The following is a 21,224-nucleotide window of genomic DNA, read 5'->3' on the forward strand; positions in this document are numbered from 1 at the left end:
TTTTCTGTCAAGAGCCACTGCCCTATAGGAAAAAAACAACAACAACAAAAGAATCTTTTTTAAAAATTGAGAGCCATAAACATTAAAAGCATATTGATTTCCTTGTTTTACTTAAAGACTAGAAATTCCAAACCAGGTAAAAATGTCTGTGGACATTACACATTACATTCTCACAATTCTTTAAGCTATATCTGATTGGGCCCATTTTCCTGACGTGGAAATGGAGGCTTGGGCATCTCAAGAGACGGCTCCAGGTCCCAGGATTCAAACCCAGATGGACTAGACCGCAAAGCACATGCTCTTACCTCCTGTGCCTCCCAGCCTCCTGCCTCCCGTCACCCATCTTGGCTTTGAGAGTGTGAACGGGATAACCTTCCCTGGGCAACTTGGAGGAGCCAGGGCATTTCAGCATCCCCGTTCCTCACAGCGGATGTTAAAACCACACAAGTGTATGCCTGTGGCTATGCTGGGACCCTTAGCAAGGGGCTGGCTTTGGGCAGCTGAGGGTTTCCTAACTTAAACACCAGCTGTTAAATGTGCATGGAAATTTTTCTTAAGTATATTAAGTGTAATTTCTTGCCTTCTTAGGCTGAATATCCTAAACGTGATGTTGCCTTTAGCCTTTCCTTCTGCACTCCACGTGCTCCAACGTGAACATTAGCTACAGTTAACAAGGCTCTAAGACAGCAATGCTCCGGGGACGAGCGAAGCGCACCGGGCTATTTTAACCTACATTTTAAGTGGTCCCAGGCTACTGTGCTATTTGAGTTCTGTGTCTGCTTTTCATAGATTTCCTGCCATGCGTCGGCCTCTTGGTTGACTCTGGGAGCTATTATCTGTCTGCATTAGTCCTTCTTTGCCCTCGTAGATTTGCTATTTATAATCTGTGGTGGATGTGAAAGCAAGGTATTTAGGCATATTTTGTTAGAAAAAAAAACGAGCAAATACTCATTGAATGGTCAAAGGGATTTCTCGTGAGTAGGAAACATGAATTTTCGTGAATGGAATTTGTAACATCTATTGGAAATTCCTGATTCTCTGAGTCAATAGTGGATGAGCTTGTTAGTTAACCAATGTACTAGACATACCCACAGCTACTTGCCTGCCCACAACCCTCTTTGAGGCGAAAGTGTTGTCCTACCACAGCCCCTGCTTTATCATACTCCACGTGAGACTGGATGAATGCAATCCGGGGCCCGAGGGCAACCAGACCACAAGCTGCCATCCATGAGGAAAAGACAGCTGCGCTGCGCTGAGCTGAGCCATCACAGCTCTGGGGCGTTCGAGCCCGGGAAGCACACGGAGGCAGGTTGCTTAGGGTGGTGTTTGAAACCAAGGTCACGAGGTAGAGTTGTGGCCTGTGAGGCCACGACATATCCAGAGCCATCAGAAGGGATACAGCAGCGGGATGTCTAAGAAAATCAGTTGAAAGAAAAAGGAAAAGGTAGCAAATTGAGAGAGAGAGAGAGAGAGAGAGCGAGAGAGAGAGAGGGAGAGGGAAAGAGAGAGAGAGAGAGAAATGGAGATGGAGATGGAGATGATGGAGAGACAGACAGACAGACAGAGGAGCTTCTGTCCCTGTGTGTCTTCACTTCAAACACCAGTTCTTGAGTCAACTTGTGTGAGTGTCTGTATCCCCCACCCCCAAAGAAGCTAATTATAAAAATCAATGTCTCGGGAACTGAGCTGTGCGTGTAACTTCCTATATTTTCTGGGTCCTGTGGATGCAGAAAAACACAAACCTGTTAACCCTACAGGAGAAGTAACCGAATTTGAAATGGGGACACAAAGTCAGGATTCACACAGAAGTGTGTGTGAAGAAAGAGATGATAGCTAATAATGATGCCAAAATACAGGCCCGGCACCCTGTGGCCCCTCCAACACAGAGGCCAGGCTGAAAAGTGAAGCAATCAAAAGAAAGCCCTCGAGTCCTGCTAAGGTTCCTTCTTAATTAATAAAGCAATTACAACCCGCGTGCGTCTCTCGGTTACCTCTGTGTGTGCCTGTGTGTGTGTGTGTGGGTGTGCGTGTGTGCGTGCCCGTGTGTAAGGGGAGCATCGTATTGGGGGAAAGCAGGGATGAGACGTCCCCATGAGGCCCGACAACAGCTGTGCAGAGAGGCACGGCTAGACAGGGACTCCCGCGGGAGCTCCACGGGGAAGGAGGCAGCCAGAGGCAGACAGCGGCAGAAAGGAGCCAAGCAAGAGGCCAAGATCCGCCGCTCACTCACTCTTGGTGGGTCTGGAGAATGTGGCTCGGTGCAGCTTTAGAACCTCGGCCGAGGTCAGTGAGGCGCCCTGGAGGTGCCCCTGAACTCCGGCCCCACACCCCGAGGCAGTCGACGTAAGATCAGAAAACAGTGGCCACACATCATTCCCTGACAGCACACGCCACTCAAGCCCTCTGCCCCCGCCCAAGGCTGGGGAGAGGCAGGTGGCTCCCATCTATCCAGGGGATGGCCAGTTCCGGGGGGAGGGAGGAGGGGGAGGTCTGGCTGGAGCAGAGAGGTAGAGGCCAGGCTGAAATGGAGCCAGGGTTGCCCCTGGGAACGCTAGAGAATGGATCAAGTCAGGGGGCTGGGGGAGACGAGAAGCAAAAATGAGCAAGACAGGGATGGGGAGGTGAGGCATCCAGGGCCCAATTCCTCGGGTCTGTATCTGAAAAACAGGAAGGGAGGCGGGAGGCTGGGAGGCTGGGAGGCTGCGAGGCTGTCACTCAAGGAGCCAGGGTGGGGATGGGTGGAAAACCATAACTTCCAGACACGTTTTCTCCTGCCCACAGCAGGTAGTTAAAGGAGAGGATTTAAGGGGAGGAGAAAGAGAGAAGAAGTGGGGTGGGGGGTACAGAGATGGGGGGAGAGAGGGGGAGTGAAAGAGAGAGAAACCATTTAAGAGAGGACAACCAGAGCTGACAACGTGGCCCAGGCTGTTACTATCTCCCCCACAAAATTCCCTTCCTTCTGACACGACAACATCACCACCAAAACCTAGAAACTGCCTGAGCTAATCCTCAAATAAAATGAAGCAAATAAGAGGGTTTGATGGGATCCTAATTAACCAGTCAGGGACCTTTGGTCTCGATTCTGGGAGGGAAATTTGCACGGCCCTGGTGGCTACTAATCCCCCCTTGAACCCAGTGTCAACAGAGCCGTTAGAAGTGAAACCTACGGGGCATCGATCAGAGAGGAGGCCGCGGAGTCCTACGCGCAGGAGGACAGCTTAGTGCTCTCGGGTAAAGAAGGACGAGGCCCAGGAGGGGGACACTAAGGGGAACGCTGCCCCTGGACACCCTGACATGAGAGCGGACAGAGGTGGGTGGGCTCTTTCCCCAGAGACACAGAGCATCATCCTGGGGGCTCAGCTACTGACCCATCGATGACACCTGCCCACCTGCCCACGCCCTCCCTCCATTTCCCTTCCTAGATGCTTGGGTATTACACCTCCTCAGTTTTCTCTCTTCTTCCTTCGTTCGTGGCTACTCTTCCTCAAAGTCCTTTTCTTTTTACTTTTATTGGAAAACTGCAGATATTTATAAAAGTGCAGAGAAGAGTGCGAAGAAGGCCCCTGGGTCCCTCATGCGCCCACGGGTCCGAGCTCCATCAGCGAGGCTTTGCCTGGACCCGCCCACTCCCCTGCTCCGAGGGTTCCTTTGAAATAAACCCTCGTCATCACTTTGGAACATGCACCTCCGAAGACCCCCTTGGGAAATCATAACCTCGCTTCCACCCATCACGCTCCCCAGGCATCAACAACAACTCCCCCACAGCGTCAGGTAGCCAGGCACTCACATCTCCCCCGTTGCCCAATGAGCGGTCCTTCCGTTTACGGTTTGAAAGGAGATACAAGTGAGGGCCGCACACCGCGGCTGCTTGATATGGCTTTTAAGCGTCTTTCAACGTGTAGTCTGCCACCGCGTCTTTTTCTCCTTTTCTTAGCATTTTTCCGTTGAAGAAACTAGGTTGTCTATCCTTTAGATCAGTGGTTCTCAACCTTCTGGCCCTTTAAATACAGCTCCTCATGTTGTGACCCAACCATAAAACTATTTTCGTTGCTACTTCATAACTGTAATGTTGCTGCTGTTATGAATCGTCATGTAAATATCTGATATGCAGGATGGTCTTAGGCGACCCCTGTGAAAGGGTCGTTCGACCGCCAAAGGGGTCGCGACCCACAGGTTGAGAACCGCTGCTCTAGAATGTCCCACAGTCTGGAGCTGGCTGGTTACATCCTGTGGTTTCTTTAACCTGTGACGCTGTCCCTTTTATGTCCTGTAAATTGGTCATTAGATCTAGAGGTTTAATTAGACTCAATTTCTCCTTGTTGGCAACACGTCATAGGTAGCGTCGGGAGAAGGTAATATGCGGTCGAGTCTTTTTAAAACGTCAGAACCCATGGACGATCACTCAGTGGTCCCGTCCATTAATTCAACGGGGACTTGCACATGGTGGCGTCCTCCCTCGCCCACTGACCGGCTGAAATGCTTCAATAAAGGAAACTCCCCTGTCGGCTCTTTGGCGACTTGGAGGTATGTCCCCTGCCTGGCTCACCCAGCGCCCCTGCCCCGGCTCAGTGACCCCTGTCATCGAGTCTCCGGGAACTCTGTTCCACTCACAAGGCGAACATGCACATGCTGCCTAACTCTACAACTGCTGTCAAGGCTAAAGGAAACTGTACATGCACAGGGTCTGACATGCGAGCATTTCACGGCCGGGAACTGCTGTCTTTATGTCATTGTTTGAATGAGGACCTCCTGACCCGCAGCCAGAGCACACGGGTGCTGAGCAGGTTGGGTTTCGTCACTTGCAGCCATCGGTAGACTAGTTCGCAAGGAGGCGAGCCATCCCTTCGCCTGGCGCTGCTTCCTGGTGCTGGTGACGGTACCAGCAGCCTGCTCTGCAGAGAGGGCCGCCAGGAGCCCAGCCTCCACCCAGACAAGGCCAGCGGGCCAACGGGTCAGCAGGTCCTGGGGGGCCGGGCAGCCCTGCCCCTCCCCGGGGAGCGCTCCAGGAGGCAGGAAGGGTGCCCTGGTCCTCAGCGAGCTCTCTAGCCTGAGACAGACACACTGTCTTTGGAAACTCGTGTGAGGAACTATTTACTCTGCCTCTGGTGTGGGCAAGTCTGTAAATTCATGTCACCTTTTTTTTTTTTTTCCAGAGCATTCAGCTGCTCCTGTATAAGGACGATGATGTTAAGGATGATGCTATAAGCCTTTGGGAAAGTCACTCAGGCATAGTCAGGGCCTAAAGGCACTCCTCTCAGCATTGGCTCGGGGTTTGACTCCTGCATTTCTGTGCATATTGACTCTTTACGTGGCCACTGGCTTCCTCTTAATGGTCTGCACTTAGTGGAGGATCCTGGCGTCTTTGGGAGGAGCTATAAAAATAAGAAGCTGTTGGGAAGTCGATCGGCGGCGTCTGTTGTGAAGGTAAATCTAATTCTAGCGGCTGAACCCCAGGAGCCGAGTTTCTGAGTCTCTAAGCAGAGGCCGCTCTCCAGCCTTGGGCTGGAAGAGGGCGGACTGTGTGGGCTGAGGGAGGTAACGCCCCTGAGGGCACAGCCTGGGGTCCCCCCTCCTGAGGCCGAGGGAGGGAATGCTGTCCTCTCTCCTCCGTTACAAACTGGACTTTGCATCAGACTGACCTCGCCAGCTGCTTGCCCTCTGAGGCTCCGCGTCCTTGTCTGTAAGGCGAGAGGAGAGATTTGTTGTGAGGCTGAGATGCGCTCAGGAGATGAGGCGCTGAGCACAGGGTCGGGCAAATTTTAATAAATCAGTAACTGTTAGATGCCATTACTATTATTGCTATCACAGTTATTAAGGCTGTGGCCCTGGCTGGCCAGGCACGTCACAACTTGTGTTTAAAACCATATTTAGTTGGAATATTACTCAACAGCCCAGAGGAACAAACCCTTGCTGCACGCAACGTGGAGGGGTCCCCAGGGCATTATGCTGGGAGTGAAAAAAGCCAAGCTCAGAGTTGCTTTTGATTCTGTTTATATAACAACCTTGACATGGTAAAACTATAAAGACAGAGACCAGGTGGGTGGTTGCCAGGGGAACGTTAGGGATGATGGGGGGTGGGGTGACCGTAAAGGGACATCTTTGTGGTGATGGACGAGCACTGTATCTTGACGGCAGCGGTGGTCACGTGAATCTACACGCGTGACCAAATGGCGTGGCGCCCTGCAGACCCCATGCTCCAACGCCACTTCCTAACGGATACCGGTGTACAGCTGCGCAAGATGCAACTCCTGGGGAAGACGGGGGGAAGGCTCTGCGGGACCTCTCTGCCCGCCTTATCTTAGCAACTTCTCGTGCAGTGTAATTATTTTAAGACATACAGCTTTAGCAAAGGATCTTTGGTATCTACACTGTAGAGTCTAGATAGGGCTCGTGGCTGAGCCACACAGTATACTCCGATGGCTTCTCTTTCCTTGTGTGATCTTTTCCCTCTAGATGTAAAAAGTGCCTATTTCATTTGCTTTTGATTGCCATTGACCTTGTACCAATTCCTCCCAAACTCTGTCGGAACTGTGAGACCCCCGTCGGTGTGGTCAAATACATTAGGAGACACAACGGTTCCGCGTTTCTCTTGGGGACATCCTCTGGGAACGCTCTACCTGCTCCAATCCAGCTCCCCAATGGCCTGCTGCGCTCCAGGCTGACTCGGGGCCTGTCTGCACAGAAAACACCGGGTGGCCTCCAGATTAGGTCTCATACTGTGGTTTTTACAAGGTGCTGAGATTTCAGAACATATCATCTTTTGGGGGCGGGGTGGGGGGGGGGAATTACCTGTATTTTCTGACTTTGCTCCAATACCTCGTGCTATGCCATCATTCTATCCCTTACCACAGAACAAGGGAGAGGGGCATACAGTCCAAAAATTAAAAAAGCAAAAGGTCTAATTTAGCGGAGTGAGCACATACTGAACGCAGGGACATAGGCACCCAGGCCTGTACCCCCTCCAACCGATTCCAACCCACGCGGCGAGGGGGGCCTAGGAAGGTGCTCATCTGCGTCTTAATCTTGACCCTCCCTTGCGGGTGAGGACAGGGCTCCAGTCCCGGACTCCGGGCAGGTGCCGCGAGATCACCCCGTTCATAGCAAACCCCCACCCGGACAACACGCTTGCATTCCTACCCTCTCATTTCCCTCCTCCAAATCCCTTAACACTGTCAGGCCCTTTGCTTCCCGCCCCGCCCAGGCTCTACCCCAGTTCTAGGTCTTTTTCCGCTTTTTCTAATCCTGCAGCTGGACCGGAGGGGGACACAAAGGAGCTGCAGACCCTGCAGCTGGAAGAAGAGAGTGGGGGGGGGGGGCCAGGGCACACAGAGGTCTGGCCTCAGAATGGAGGGTTTCATACGCGCAGACCTACTCCATTGCTAAACTTAACCTCCTGTGATTCTTACATCCTATCAGACCCCAGAAGTTTCATCTCAAAGATGCTCGCTCGCTCCCTACAAGCTCAGGTGGGTGGGCGCCCACGTGGAAACGTGTGTGCACTGTGAATCCTCAAGAAAAAGAGCTGTAACATTCAGGGCTCAGGTGGAAATGAGCCTCGTCGCCTCTGAATTCCGGAGGCAAAACCAGAGAGAAATCTCAGGGGCTGTCTGGGGGCAGATCTGCCGCCTCTGACACCAACACACGGCGAGCCGGCCCCGAAGGCCCTGCTGGATTTGTGCTGCGTTCATGAGCCAAGTCATTAAGGGTTTCAGGATAAGCCCCCATTCTCCACCTCCTCTCATTTCTCAAGGTTCCTGAGTGTATTAAACCCCTTCCCAGGGGCATTATGAGAAAAATGATCTTCCAAAGACCAGCTCTCCGCATAACAGGATTGTTTTCTGTCCGTCCCACGGTTCCTTCTAACAAAATGTCACGACTCCAGTACGGCGTCCCTGGGCCCCCTCCACGTATCAGAGCGTTTTGAATTTGCTCATTTGATTTAAGAAGCCGGCGGGTAACCTCTGCGGGAGACATATCCACTTCCTAGGTCATGTTTCCTTAAGTACATGGAAGACCTTGGAACCTTCATTTAATCAGGAACGTTCCCCTCAGCCAGGCCCCCTGCACAGGTCACCAGCAGTGACGGCGGGAAGACAACCTGCGCATCTGCTTAAGCGAGTAGAGCTGCGGTTCAACGGGGAGGCAGGACAAGGGCTGGTACCAGCCCGCATCCCAGTACTCGAAGTGGAGACAGAGAGCAGATCTCTGCCATAGATTGAAACGGTATAGAGTTTCTATTAGTGTATTAGATTAGTAGCTTTCTCTCTCTTCTTCTTCTTCTCTCTCTCTCTTCCTCCCCCAAACCCCCACCCTTGGCATTGAGCCATTTGTATAAACACACTGTTAATAACAACAATGATTCTGCTGAAACTTTCAGAGTTTTTATTCAAAATCCCAGAAAGTCAGAGCCTTATGGGCAAATCACAGGGAAGAGATGAGCTGCCCAGTGGGTGTGGCTCAGTGGTTGCGTGTGGACTCATGAACCAGGAGCTCACGGTTCAATTCCTGGTCAAGGGCACATGCCGGGGTTGTGGGCTTGGTCCCCAGAAGGGGGCGTGCAGGAGGAAGTCGATCCATGATTCTCTTTCATCATTGATGTTTCTCTCTCTCTCTCTCTCTCTCTCTCTCTCTCTCTCTCTCTCTTTCTCTCCCTTTCCCTCTCTGAAATCAATAAAAACATATTTGGAAAACAAACAAACAAAACCAAAAAGTAATTTTTTAAAAAGAGATGAGCTATTCATTAATTTTATTTCTGTGCCTACGGTTGTTTCTTTAATGATGAAATAATATGGCTAAATCAAGGCCCTCTTACCGTGTCCAACATCCTTGAAAACAAGACAGAATTCCATTTCCTCTCTCCGTCCCTCCTCCCCTTCCTTCAAGCTCCGGAGCCTCTTAAAGTCTCCAGATAAGGGCTCATCTCTGTATGTGCTAATTTTCTCCCTATGCACACACGCCTGTTCACTTAGAGGAAGCCCTTTCCAGCTTCTCTTGGGCACATCCCAATCGCCAGCATCACTGCCCTTGCACGTTGGGCCGTTATTGTGTAAAATAGGGTCCCTTGAACACAAGCACCACAACACTATGAAGATGGACCTGCTAAGCAAGATGGCTACTATGACTGTCCTCCCTCGCACTGGAAGGTTTTGTATTCCTCCGGGGGTGACGGACGGCCCCTCTCTGTTCCGTTCCCAGGAGCTGGCCCTCTCCCCGATGCTCCCTCCACTTCCTCCTACGTTGCTTCTCCTTGAAGAGTGGGCTTCGATTCTGCTTGATTCACGTCTGTTTGGTTGCTGTTCCCTCCACTTCGCGCCTCTGGGCCTCGGGGAGTCAGCTCCTTGCGCTGAGCTCCCCTAACCAGGATCAGAATGTGCTCCTGAGTCCCCCTTCCGATAGCATTTAGCCCGAATTTCCATTTTGGCTCCTCTGTATAGGCTGGGCCTTTGCCTTTCAGCCCTGTGAGCCCTGCAGCTTGCACTGTGGTGTCCTCTCTGGTCACCTCCCCGGCGGGGGAAGGAGTATCTGTGTCTTCGTCTTGTTAGGTTGTGTCTCGGGGTCTCGTTGGCAACGGCGAGACTAAATCTGCCTGTGATTTCACTGGTCTACTCTCAGGAAGCCGACAGCTTGCTTGAAAACGGGACGAGAACTGTGTGTGGACACAGTGCCCAGAAACATGCAGGGTGAGATGCTCACGCGCTGCGTTTCTCACTGTCTGCTGGAGCGAATGGATGGGCTCGAGTGGATCTTGGGGCTGGAGGAGGAGGTCCTGGCGGGCGGGCGGCCCAGCCCCCGTTGGGCTCACCCTCTCCGGGCTCCAGGCAGCGTGTGGAATCCCTGAGAACATTCTAGCACATTCTAAAGCCTGACTCCAAGTAAGCCTGAGTCTTCCTCAGGGGTAGGGGCCCCTTTGCCCTCAATTCCATTTATTTTTCCAGCACAGGAATTACCACCAATACTGCACCCATTCATACCTGAAGTCACAGAAACACAAAATTTTATTTATTTTACTGATTTCAGAGAGGAAGGGAGAGGGGGAGAGAGATAGAAACATCAATGATGAGAGATAATCATTGATCGGCTGCCTCTTGCACGCCCCCTACTGGGGATTGAGCCCACAACCCGAGCATGTGCCCTGACTGGGAATTGAACCGTGATCTCCTGGTTCAGAGGTTGACACTCAACCACTGAGCCATGCCGGCCAGGCACAAAATTTTAGTTTTTAATGATAACATCACAAAAGCCAAAAGATGGGCTTAGGCTCCATAAAATTCTCTCTATGTCTTTTTCTCCCTCTTTCCGTCATTTCGTATTTTCTTTCTCGGCCTATTTTTGGATGTGGGTCAGCTTGTCCTTCTCTATTGTTCATTCTCTATATTTCATTCTTCCCACACATTCGTGTTCCCACCCTCTCTCCCTCTTCTTAACACGCTGTCATATAGGATTCTTTCGCCTTTTACATTTCTGTTCTGGACATGGGAGAGCTGTCCGTTTCCAATTCTATAGCTTCAATTTGCTGTTCCCAATTTTAAAAGGAGATCGCTGAGATCTTTTTATGTTTTTCTCCTTAAACTATAAATGACTTTGAGTCCGTTGTTTTCTGGCTGAATTTTTTCCCTCTCTGGGCCAGAAGCTTCTGGAGGCCGGGTTTCTTGCCACAACCAAGCCTCCTTGACAAACGTTTCCAGAACGCTGCGAGGATTCCACCCTTTACTCCGGTCACTTCTATGTGTCCATATAGCCTTGTTCGTGGTCATTTGAAAAGTTTTGTTATTAACATAAAAGTAAGATACGTTTCAGCTGCAGATAAGAGAAATAGCCGCTACCATTTCCCAGGACTCGGATCCCCTCCTCTGAGCTTGGCTCCCAAGTCCCCTTTCAGCGAGCCCTCGGCCTCGCCTCTCTCCTTTGCTCTATTTTTCTCCATGATCACCTCTGTCTCACACGCTGCACTTTCCACATTCAGCTTCTTGTTTCTCCCTCTCCCGAGAATGTGCTTTGACCATCGCTGGGTCCCGTAGGACAGGCTGGCACACAGTAGGCCTTCGGGAAGTGCTTATTGAATGAAGAGATGAACTCATTCAGTCTTCGCCCCGTAGTCTGTCTGCTGTGACTATCCGATGACAAAGGTGAGAAAACGCAGGCACGGACCAGTTAGGTAACTGGCTACGGCTGGTAACTTCTCACGGAAAAGCTGCTGTTCTGACCAGAGAAGCCTAGTTCTACAGTCCTTGTTAGCAGCCTACAGTAGTCAGGTACCCACCAATCCCCACTAATCATATATATATATATATATTTATATATGTATATGTTTATATATATGTATGTATGTATTTTTTAAGAAAAAAATTAAGGAACAAACATAATAGAAACCATTGAAGACCCCCTTTCACCCCCTCCCAGTGCTGCCCCCCAGCCCTCGGCAGGTAACGCTGGCCGCAGCGGGCACGCGGCCGGAGTGTCCGTTTCACTTGGGAGCCGGGGCGAGAACAGCGCGGAGGCAGCGAGGATCCATCTACATAATTGAAAACTCCCCGAGTCCATCTCTCAAGTCAAGTATCGGCTGCTTTTGTTCCTCCCGCTCTCCTGTTATTTTTTTTCCTTTCCTCCTTACAGACACTCATTTTTCTCGCCGAAAATAGAAAGCCTTATCAGATTGGAATAACAGTCCTTCGTGCTGCAGTGTATTTTCCCCAAAGACGGGATGAATTTGAGCCTCGTCAGAAAGCCATCTGCTGTGTGCGCGCAGCCCTATTCAGAGCCAGGAAAAGCACACGAGGGAGGAGGAGGGAAGCCCTGGCTCGCTCTTTCCTAAAACAAAGAGCTGTGGCTTGCTAACTCGATGCCCTTGACAAAGGCTGACCACGGGACAGTGCGCACGGACCGAGCGCTGCGCCGCCCGGGGTGACCTTGCCGGACTTGGCTGCCCCTGGAGAAAAGACGGTCATGACCAGGGACGAAGGCCCCGGGCCTGGCCCTCCAGGTCTGTGCTGCCGCTTCTCCACGGAAAAGGGCCACGGGTTTGGGGCCTGCTGCCCCTTGGTCATGGCCACCCCCCGCCCCCCATGGGCTGTATGAACTCATTGTTGTTCCTGCTGGCTCAGGCCTTGCCAGGCCTGGTCGGGGACCATCATGGAGAGATGCTGAGAGGACATGGGACTGCACCGGCAGCCAAGGGCCGCTCGCCTGTGCTCGGAGACCAGCAGGCCCTAAGCTGAGGGCTGCCCACTCCTGGTTTCGGCTGAAGGACTTCCCTTTCTCTCCCTTGAGTCCCCTCAGCAAAAAATAAATGGCAGCGCGGGAGCCCAGATCCCAAATCAAATATTCGCATATTCTCGAAATGCTATTCTACTTTTTCCAATTTAATTTGTAATGTCTTTGTCTTTTATAAATACAAAAGTAATACGGGCTGGTTGTAACACATTTAAATAATTTATAAACATATATGATTTAATCTAGAAAATAGAAAGCACATATGTTTTTTTGTTTTTTAACTTAGAAAGTTAAAGACCTGTGTTATCCCGCCTCAAAGGAAATGGGTGTGTATTCTTCGGGCCTTTCCCACACTGGCAGTTCTCCCTTAGGTGAGCGCTACGCTTTGTGGCACTGTACTTCTCCCGGTTCACCTCTGGGCACTCCTTCGCCACGTCTTTCCTGCCAGACCGCGATCTCCATGAGCACCGGGAGCCTGTGTCTTGCGTGGCTATGGTGCCCCGTGCCCACCGCCGTGCCTGCACACAGTGGGCGCTCAGCATAAGCCAGCAGAAGGAGCGGCCCTCCCTCTGGCCACGCGAAGCAGACAGAACAGGCCCCCTGGTGCCTTCCGCCCATAAGGACACAGACTCAGAAAGGCTTCGTGACTTGTCGCCGGTCACAGCCATTAAGTGACTCCCAAGCCCAGCTCTCAGGTGCCTGAGCGAGAGGTCTTTCCCTCAAGTACATCTTCCGCGAACAACTGCCAGAAAACCAGGGCTCGGCTGTGCCCCACCCCCCCAGCCCCAACCCCCAAGTCTCCATCTCACACAGAGGGAAATGCTCCCAGTTTTGAGACTTTGGAGTTAGAAGTAAATGCGTCCCAGAGCGAAGATCACCCATCATTACTTCAGAAGGTAAAGCCGTGCTCAGGGAGCGCCTTGTACGGCTGCTTGCTGAGCAAATGACACAAACACAGAGCGCAGGTCGGTTTGGCCAGAACTGGGGGCCTCTCTTAACTCCTGGCTGGCCCCCAGCACAGCCCTGGCTGCACACAGGCACCAGGCAAGGGTGGGTCTCCAGGTGTCCGCCAGGCGAGGACCTGCAGCACAGGGGCTCTCCACAGCCAGTGGGCGGCGGAGGACATTTCGTCCCAACGCAATGGAGCTGCAATCGTCCCAGCAACTCCCTTTTGTGGTGCAATTGTGTGTGGCCGTGCACGCGTGTGCATGCATGTGCGTGCATGTGTGTGCATGTGCGTGTGCGTATGTGTGTGCGCGGGTGTGTGCATGTGTGCGTGTGTGTGCGCGCCAATTTTACACAGAACTTAGCTCCTTCCTTTTCAGAGGGAACAATTTTCTTTGGGAGGAATTGTGCCAACTCTTCAACATTAAACTGCAACTTGGAGGACATTTGTCTTGCTTCCCTTGTTTTGATTTTGCTTTAAGCCAGTTTCAGTTAGCGATTCTGATCTAGAATAGCTAAAGGCAGTCTTTTCAACACTCCTGCTTTCATCACAGGGAAAGACAGCCTCTTCCCTCCCCATTTCCTTCATCCCTCTGGCTCTTCCTTTCTTCCCTCCAACAGAAGGCATTTTTAAAATACTGTTTTGTAAAATGTTTTCTTCATACAAGACATTAAGCTTTTTTTTTCTTCAAAATTACTATGCACAACTGACTTAATCAGATATTTTTAAATCCCAGTCATTAAAGCAATGGGATTAGATGGTTTCAATCATGGACAGATCAAGACTGTAAAACTCATATGTAATTCCAAGTATACATGGGAATTAAGTACAGTATGAAAATAACATTTTTCAAATCAATAGAGAAAAGATGGACTATTCAGAAAATGGTGGTGAAAAACACTGGCTAGCAATTTGGGAAAAGCAAGCCTAAGTCCAAACCTCATTTTTTATATCAAAATAAAATCCAGAACTATCATCAAAAACTCATGTAAAAAATGAAATCATAAAAATAGTAGAAAACAATTGAACATTGTCATCATGTGGGGAGGAGCGAACTCTATAACATCGAAAAAGTCAGAAGAGAAATAATTGGTAGATTTTTGCAGTATACAAATTAAATCTCACCAAAAGAAATGCGCATGTAAAGGAATGAAGGATAAAGGACAAATTATGAAAAATATATGTGATCTACATAAGGTTAATGTCTTCAATATACAAAATGCTTGTTTAAATCAATGAAATTTGGTTATCAATCCTGCTATCTGAGTAGTAAGATTTGGGACAATTTTTATTTTCTTCTTTACAGTTTTCTGTACTTTTGAGTTTCTGTACTATTTTCAAAACATTAAATCCATTATCAGTTTGAAAAAGCACTTTTAAAAAAATGTAGATGGGCATCTCTTTAAAAAGTACTTCAGTCTAAAGCCCCAATTAATTTTTCCAACATTTTCCACTGGTTCTGCTTTGTAACCTTAATTATTACACTTAACCTTCAATGTGCAAGCTAAGAACAACTGAAAAAAATAAGATACATAAGAAGTAGAGGAGAAAATCGTAAGACAAAATAATTTTAATATGAAACAGCAGACTCCACATTGAGAACATTTGTTCTTTCAAAACCTGATTTGAATCTAAATCTTTGTATTAAAATTTGGCTTTTTGTTTGTTTGTTTGTTTAGAAAAGAGTCCATTGGACAAACGCTCTTTCACCCCTCAAATAGCTACTTTTTTTCTTTATTTTAGAGAGAGAGGGAGGGAGAGAGAAAGAAAGAAACATCGATGTGAGAGAGAAACATCGATCAGTTGCCTCCCCGTAGGCCCCAGACCAGGGATCAAACCCACAACCTGGCTACGTGCCCTGACTGGGAATCGAACCTCGACCCTTCGGTGCACAGGTCGACGCTCCAACCAAGTGGACCACACCAGCCAAGGTGGTATTTTTCCTCTTAATATGGGGTAGTTCTCTCCTCTCTCCTTTTTTCTCCCTGCAATCTAAGTTGTACCATCAAATAAACTGCATGATTTAAATTTCAATTTTACTGAGGCTGTAGGTAGAATTAAAGGGATCACACAGATGAACGATTTCATTGAATGTCACTTTACATAAAGTTATGTAAAGCTGCAAAAATCTACCCAGCCTCTAAAAATGCCTCCGAGGGGGAAAAGCGTGTGTTCACTGAGCGCCGACAGCCCGACCCAGCCCCCGTCACACTGCTCCGAGCCCATCCCATCGGCCCTCCGGCCGGAGCCGAGGCCACATCCTCCTGCTCCCGGCACAGAGGTGGGCCAGGCTCTGAGACACGCAGTGATTGGCCGGAAATCACACCCACCTGGTCCGGGCACCCAGGCAGGACCTCTGCCCTGCACCCATGAGCGTCCTCCAGGGTGTGTCTCTTCTATGATCTAAAACAGGGGTCCTCAAACTTTTTAAACAGGGGGCCAGTTCACTGTCCCTCAGACCGTTGGAGGGCCGGACCTTAGTTTAAAAAAAAACTATGAACAAATTCCTATGCACACTGCACATATCTTATTTTGAAGTAAAAAAAACAAAATGGGAACAAATACAATATTTGTATTTGCATGTGGCCCGCGGGCCGTAGTTTGAGGACCCCTGATCTAAAACAACTGGCACAGATAAGGCCCCCCCCCTCCCGTGGCCCTAGGGGTCCTGGGCTGGTGTCTCGAATGGTCTGCAGACCACACACGCTGCCTCCCATGTCCAGGCTCCCTGTCCAGTTACTGGGCCCACAGCCAGAGTCCAGGGTGGGCATCTCTGGCCTCGGCCAAGGCCCCGGGGGTCTGGGCTCCCCTCACTGCAAAACCTTACCACTAGCAGCTGCTGGCTTCAGGGACACTCGGGTTCTGTGCTTTAGTCCTTTATGTTGTATTTGCCAGGACGTAGGCCTGACACCCAGGGTCTGGCAGAGAGGCCCAGGCACTGGCCTGGCCCTGCTGGTTCCTAGCTGTGTGCCCCCTGCAAGTGACAACCTCTTAAGGAGAAATGTGCCTTGTATGTCACCCGGCCGTGCTGCGGCTTTAACGATGAGATGCGTGAAAGTGCCCCCCACGGTGCCCGCTGCTACCTACGCGTCGTAAACGTGAGCTGTTGCTCCCACACCCTGGGTGACAGCCCCTCGGCCTGGTCTCTGAGACCGGCTTGATGTCAGACCTCAAAGTCGCCCTTTCCCGCTGACCAGGCCGTTATGTCTGAACCAAACTTGTGGGCCTGGGGTCCTTCCAGGCTCGCCTGGGTGCTAGGAACAAGCCTAACCTGCAGGAAGACCCCGGGCTGCCCTGGGGCCTACAGTCACCCGGGGCTGATGTGCTCACGGACTCGATGTTGAGTGACATCTTTCCCTCCGACGTGCTCCGGCGGAAGGACGGTGGCTAGCTGGTGAGCGTCACCACCCAAGGGCGTGCCAGCTGCCGATGGGGCTCCTTCTACCTCTGCACCCAGCTGTCCCCCGGGGGAGGAACAAGGGTGCTGCCAGGCACCCTCTTCCCAGGTCTCTCCCGCCTCCCTCACGCCCGTGGCTCTTCTGAACGTCCTTAGTGGTCGCTGCTAAGCGGTGGGTGCTCAGGGCTCCCTCCCGTTACCAGCGGCCTGAGAGACGGACAGGTGATTCACCACGAATCCGGTCCCCAGCTGTTACTGACCAGGGACGCTAAGGCAACAGAGAGAGGACCCGGGTCCGAGGGCTGTGTTTCCCACCCACGCGCTTCATCAATTTCTTTCCTTCACACACGCACACTCCTTGGTTTCCAAAGGCTTGCGGCATGCTGTTCCCTCTGCACCCAATGCCGTTCCCACCTGTGTCCTTGGAAGCCCTAGCGCCCCATCCACAGTCTCCACACCCCCACCCCTGTGAACTGCTCGCCCTGTCGTCTTAGCAACAATGCACCCCTGCGTGTGCGTGAGACCCCGTATGCTCAGCCTCCTTGCCTTCCTTTACCTTTTTTTCATTTCACACAGTTGAAAACATTGTTCTGATCAAAGGCTCATATTTCCCGGTTCAGGTGAAGCGTCTCAGGGGTGGGGTGGAGCCACGTCCGACACTGCCCAGCACAGCAGGCCCTCGGCCTGGTTGGGGATCTGAGCTGGGCTGGTGTGGGCGACTGTCCCCATGGCCCTGGGGCTCCAGGGCCACTGACCCGGCCGAGACCACCCCAGGCTGGGGTCCAGCTGTGAGCCTGAACGCATCGCATTGCAGCGCCTTGGGCCCCACAGAAGTTCCAACCTGGGGCTCAGCAGCTGAAGTACTGAAACACAGTGTCAGCAGGATTGCCTTTGGGCTAATTTGTCTTCCTTAGAACCCAAGGAGGAAAACCGGCCTCGTTGCTCAGCCCTTAATAAACATAAAATTCAATCTGGAGAAGCAGAAGCAAGCGGCCCTGTCTGCCCAGCTCTCTGCCTGCTTCTCACGGGACCTGATGGATGGCTGCACGAGCAAACGGAAACCACAGCACTTCATGGCCCTCGAAAGGCCTCATTCCGCGCTTTACCCCTCCCTGGGGATGGTCAGCAGCGAGCGGTTCATCGCCAGGGATGGAGAGGAGAACCGCAGAGATCTGGCTGATGAAAGGCAAGGAGACGGAGGGGCGGGGAGGGGCCAGCTGTCCGAGTCCACGGCATCCCCGACCCTGCAGTTCTCACTCGTTCTCATAGCTCCCAGCCCTCGGGCCAAGCAGGATGCTCCTCACTCACAAGGGAGGAAGCTGCGGTTCAGAGAGGGTAACCAACGTGTCCAGGCCACACAGCTAGTGAGGGGCAGGGCCGGGTTCCGCTCGGCTTTGTCCCGGAACGACCAAGCCTGGGCGCTTCCCAATCTGTCAGGCAGCCCAGGGCGAGGGCAGCTCTGAGCTTGACCTGGATCCGAGTGACAGATGTTTGGGTCTGTCTGCCTGCCCGTGGCCCCTGGCGCTGGCTGACCCAGCCAGTCCTTGCTGAATGGGTGAAGGAAACATCCACTCCTGCTGACAGTCAGCCAAGCAGCAGGCAAAGCAAATGCCCAGACGCCCCAAGCCGGCAGCCGCGCCCAGCCCATCTCCCCCAGATCACGAAGACAGAGCGTGGCTTTCCTGAAACCCCCCCGACTCCTGGCTCGTCTTTGCTCCTCAGTGCTGCTGTCCCTCCAGCCGCCGCCTTTTCTACTCTTTCCTTTCAACATTTTCACAGTGGCCGCCTCCTCCTCTTTTCTATTTTCTTTTTTTTCAATCTGTTTTTATTAATATGTTACTATTATTAATATGTAATAAATGTATTTTTATTGATTTGAGAGAGACAGGGAGGGAAGGAGGATGGGAGGGAAAGAGAGAGAAACATTGATCAGCTGCCTCCTGCACGCCCACTACCAGAAATTGAACCCGCAACCCGGGCATGTGCCCTGACCGGGAATTGAACCCGTGACCTCTCGGTGCACAGGTCAACGCTCAACCAACTGAGCCACACAGTTTCTTGTCCCTCTGCCCCAGCAGAGGACTTGCTAGACGAACTCTCCCCAACTCTGCTAAGCCCTAGAGTTACCCCCTCCTCCAAGACACTTCTGTTTCCCAGGACACAAAAAGGGCTTCCGCACAAGAACTGAACTTATAACTGAGGAGTCTTTGGAGGCGATGGGGTAGGGAATCGGAGAGAACGTCTTCGCTGGGGAGCCCTGCAGGTGCCAACAGGAAAACTAGTCCCTTCGGAGACAGCGTCCAGACGGGCACCCTGGGCTTGTTCTAACCACTGGCCCAGGCTCCCCTGAACTCTGCCCCGCGTCCTTCAAATCCCCGCAGGGTGTGCACGCAGCCATGTGTCCCCTCGGTGCTGAGCTTCGCCTCTGCGGCAGCTGCCGATCTGGCTGTGACCTGCAAAGGGACACGGTACCAGGCAGCGGGGGTGCGTGCTGAGCTGGTGCAGGATGTGCCGGCGTCCCGGCCGGGACCACCTGGGAGTCAGGCTGGGCCTTCAGGGAACAGAGGCCACGCCTAGTCCCGCCCTGGGGGCTTCCCGTCCCAGGGCACGTGCCTGGCGACTCTCAAACACGTCCACATGTTTGGTCCCTGGAAGCGGGGTTCTGTCACAACAAACCCTAAAATGTGAGCCTGGCTTTGGAGCTGGGCCTGTGGAGTGACTGCATGAACGGAAAGATGGCTGGTGCATGAACACTGATTTTAGAAAGAGCGTGGCACGTCCTGGGAGCTGACGTGATGCTGGAATTGCTGCAGCACAGGGTCCGTGTGGATGGGCTTGCAGGAACTCCCTTCACTCAAGAGTATTTATGGGCTGTTGGCTCCTGATTCGACGCTGCCAGCTGAGGCTGTGGGCAGGGGCCCGGACCAGTCGCTGAGGCTGGGCAGGTAGCTGACAGGACCGGGCACAGAAGCGCTGCCTTCCTCAGGGATCCCCCCAGCTCCCCTCCTCACTCTTCAGTGTTTCGCAGGGTGTCCCCCCCCCCCAAGCTCTCTGACTCTACCTCCTCATCCGTGCCCATGGCCCCCAAATCTGTATTTCTGGCCCACCCCTGCCTGAGCTTCAGCTCAGAGAGCTGGTCCCACACAGACAAGGCCTGGGCCTGCTGGGCGGCTTGTTACGATCGCTGGGTGTGCGGCCTGATGAATAGCTCCATTCATGGGAGGGCGGAGGGGCCTCCTGGGGAAAGAGAACCGGGAGGCGGAGGGGAAAATATTTATGTTTCCACTAGCTGGTGGGCAGTGCCATTATGATTCCCTGGCTCCCCTTGAAATCTTTGGCATGCTATCTGTTAATCTATATATAATACCTATTTATCATGACTGTACTACCTAATCTATTCATGTATTATTAATGATTAATGAGTATATTATTAATAATGAATGAGGGAATGAATATATTCATTGATACTAGTGATAATACATTAATATACTATCTAGTTATAATAGAATATCCTATGTGACCGGCACCACGGTGGGGGTGGCAGAGTGTGCAATGCAGGGCTACGTACAGCATCAGGGTGGATGTGGGCAACGGCTGAGGCCTTCCATGGGGAGCCCCCCATCAGAGGGTACCCCCACTCATTCCATAGATATGCATTGAGCACCGCCCTGTGCTGGTGCTCCTGTGGGTACCGGGGCTGCTGGTTGGGCCGAGGAGGCAGAAAGCCCCGCCCTCCTGGAGCTTGCCGTCTCCTGGCCTGTCCGTCCACTGGCCGTTTCTGGGGGTCCCTGCCCAAAGGCAAGGCACCCCATGCTGACCTCGCATCCCTGCATCACCCAACATGCTGCGTTTGTGTTTTTCATCTCTGTTTGCGGCACCTGTGCCCCAAGTCTTAGCAAAGAGCGCTCTGCGGCATCACCCGCTTTTCCTCATTTAACTCCAAGGACTCGAGCTGCCGCGGCGCCATCCATCAGAGCAGCAGTAGCTGCTGCCTGGCACAGAGGAGACGCTCGGTAAATGGTTTACCCAGTGGAGGAGGGAAGGATGGCAGTGAGGTCGGCCTGGATGCAACGAATGCCCAAAACCTCGGAAACCGGGCTGTAATAATCCTCCTCCTTTCTTTCCCTCTCCTCCCTCCCTCCTGCTTTCTACCATCCCCTCCCCACCCCTCCAACCACCTGACCTAACACCAATCTCCCCATCGGACCGTACAACCTCGTCCACTTCCATACTGCCTTCACCAACCTCCTCCTCCTTTCCTTCCAACCCTATCCCCCTAATTTCCTTCCACCCCTCACCTCTTCCCTCCTGCCTCTTCCCTCCTCCCTCCTCCTTTCCTTCCATCCCTCCCCACCCCTCCTCCCTTCTCCTTTCCTTCCATCCCTCTCCCGCCTCCTGCCTCCCTCCTCCCGCCTCCCCCCTCCCTCCTCCCTCCTGCCTTCCCTAAGGTGCCGGCTCTGGTCAGTTTGCCGTCCGTTTACACCTGCCATTTGGCGGCATCAACCACATCACTGTCCCTGCCCCAAAGGGTCCCATCCAGGCCTCTTGAACCCACGCTGCACCCCGCCTTGGCCGCCTTGGCCCGGCTCCCCCTCACTCTGGAGGCACCTGCTCAGCATAAAGGCGTTTCTCAAGCAGCCTCTCCCCACCCCGCCCCGCCGCCGCCATGAC

Source organism: Myotis lucifugus, unplaced genomic scaffold, assembly GCF_000147115.1.
Source record: "Myotis lucifugus unplaced genomic scaffold, Myoluc2.0 scaffold_101, whole genome shotgun sequence".
Classification (NCBI taxonomy): Eukaryota; Metazoa; Chordata; class Mammalia; order Chiroptera; family Vespertilionidae; genus Myotis; species Myotis lucifugus.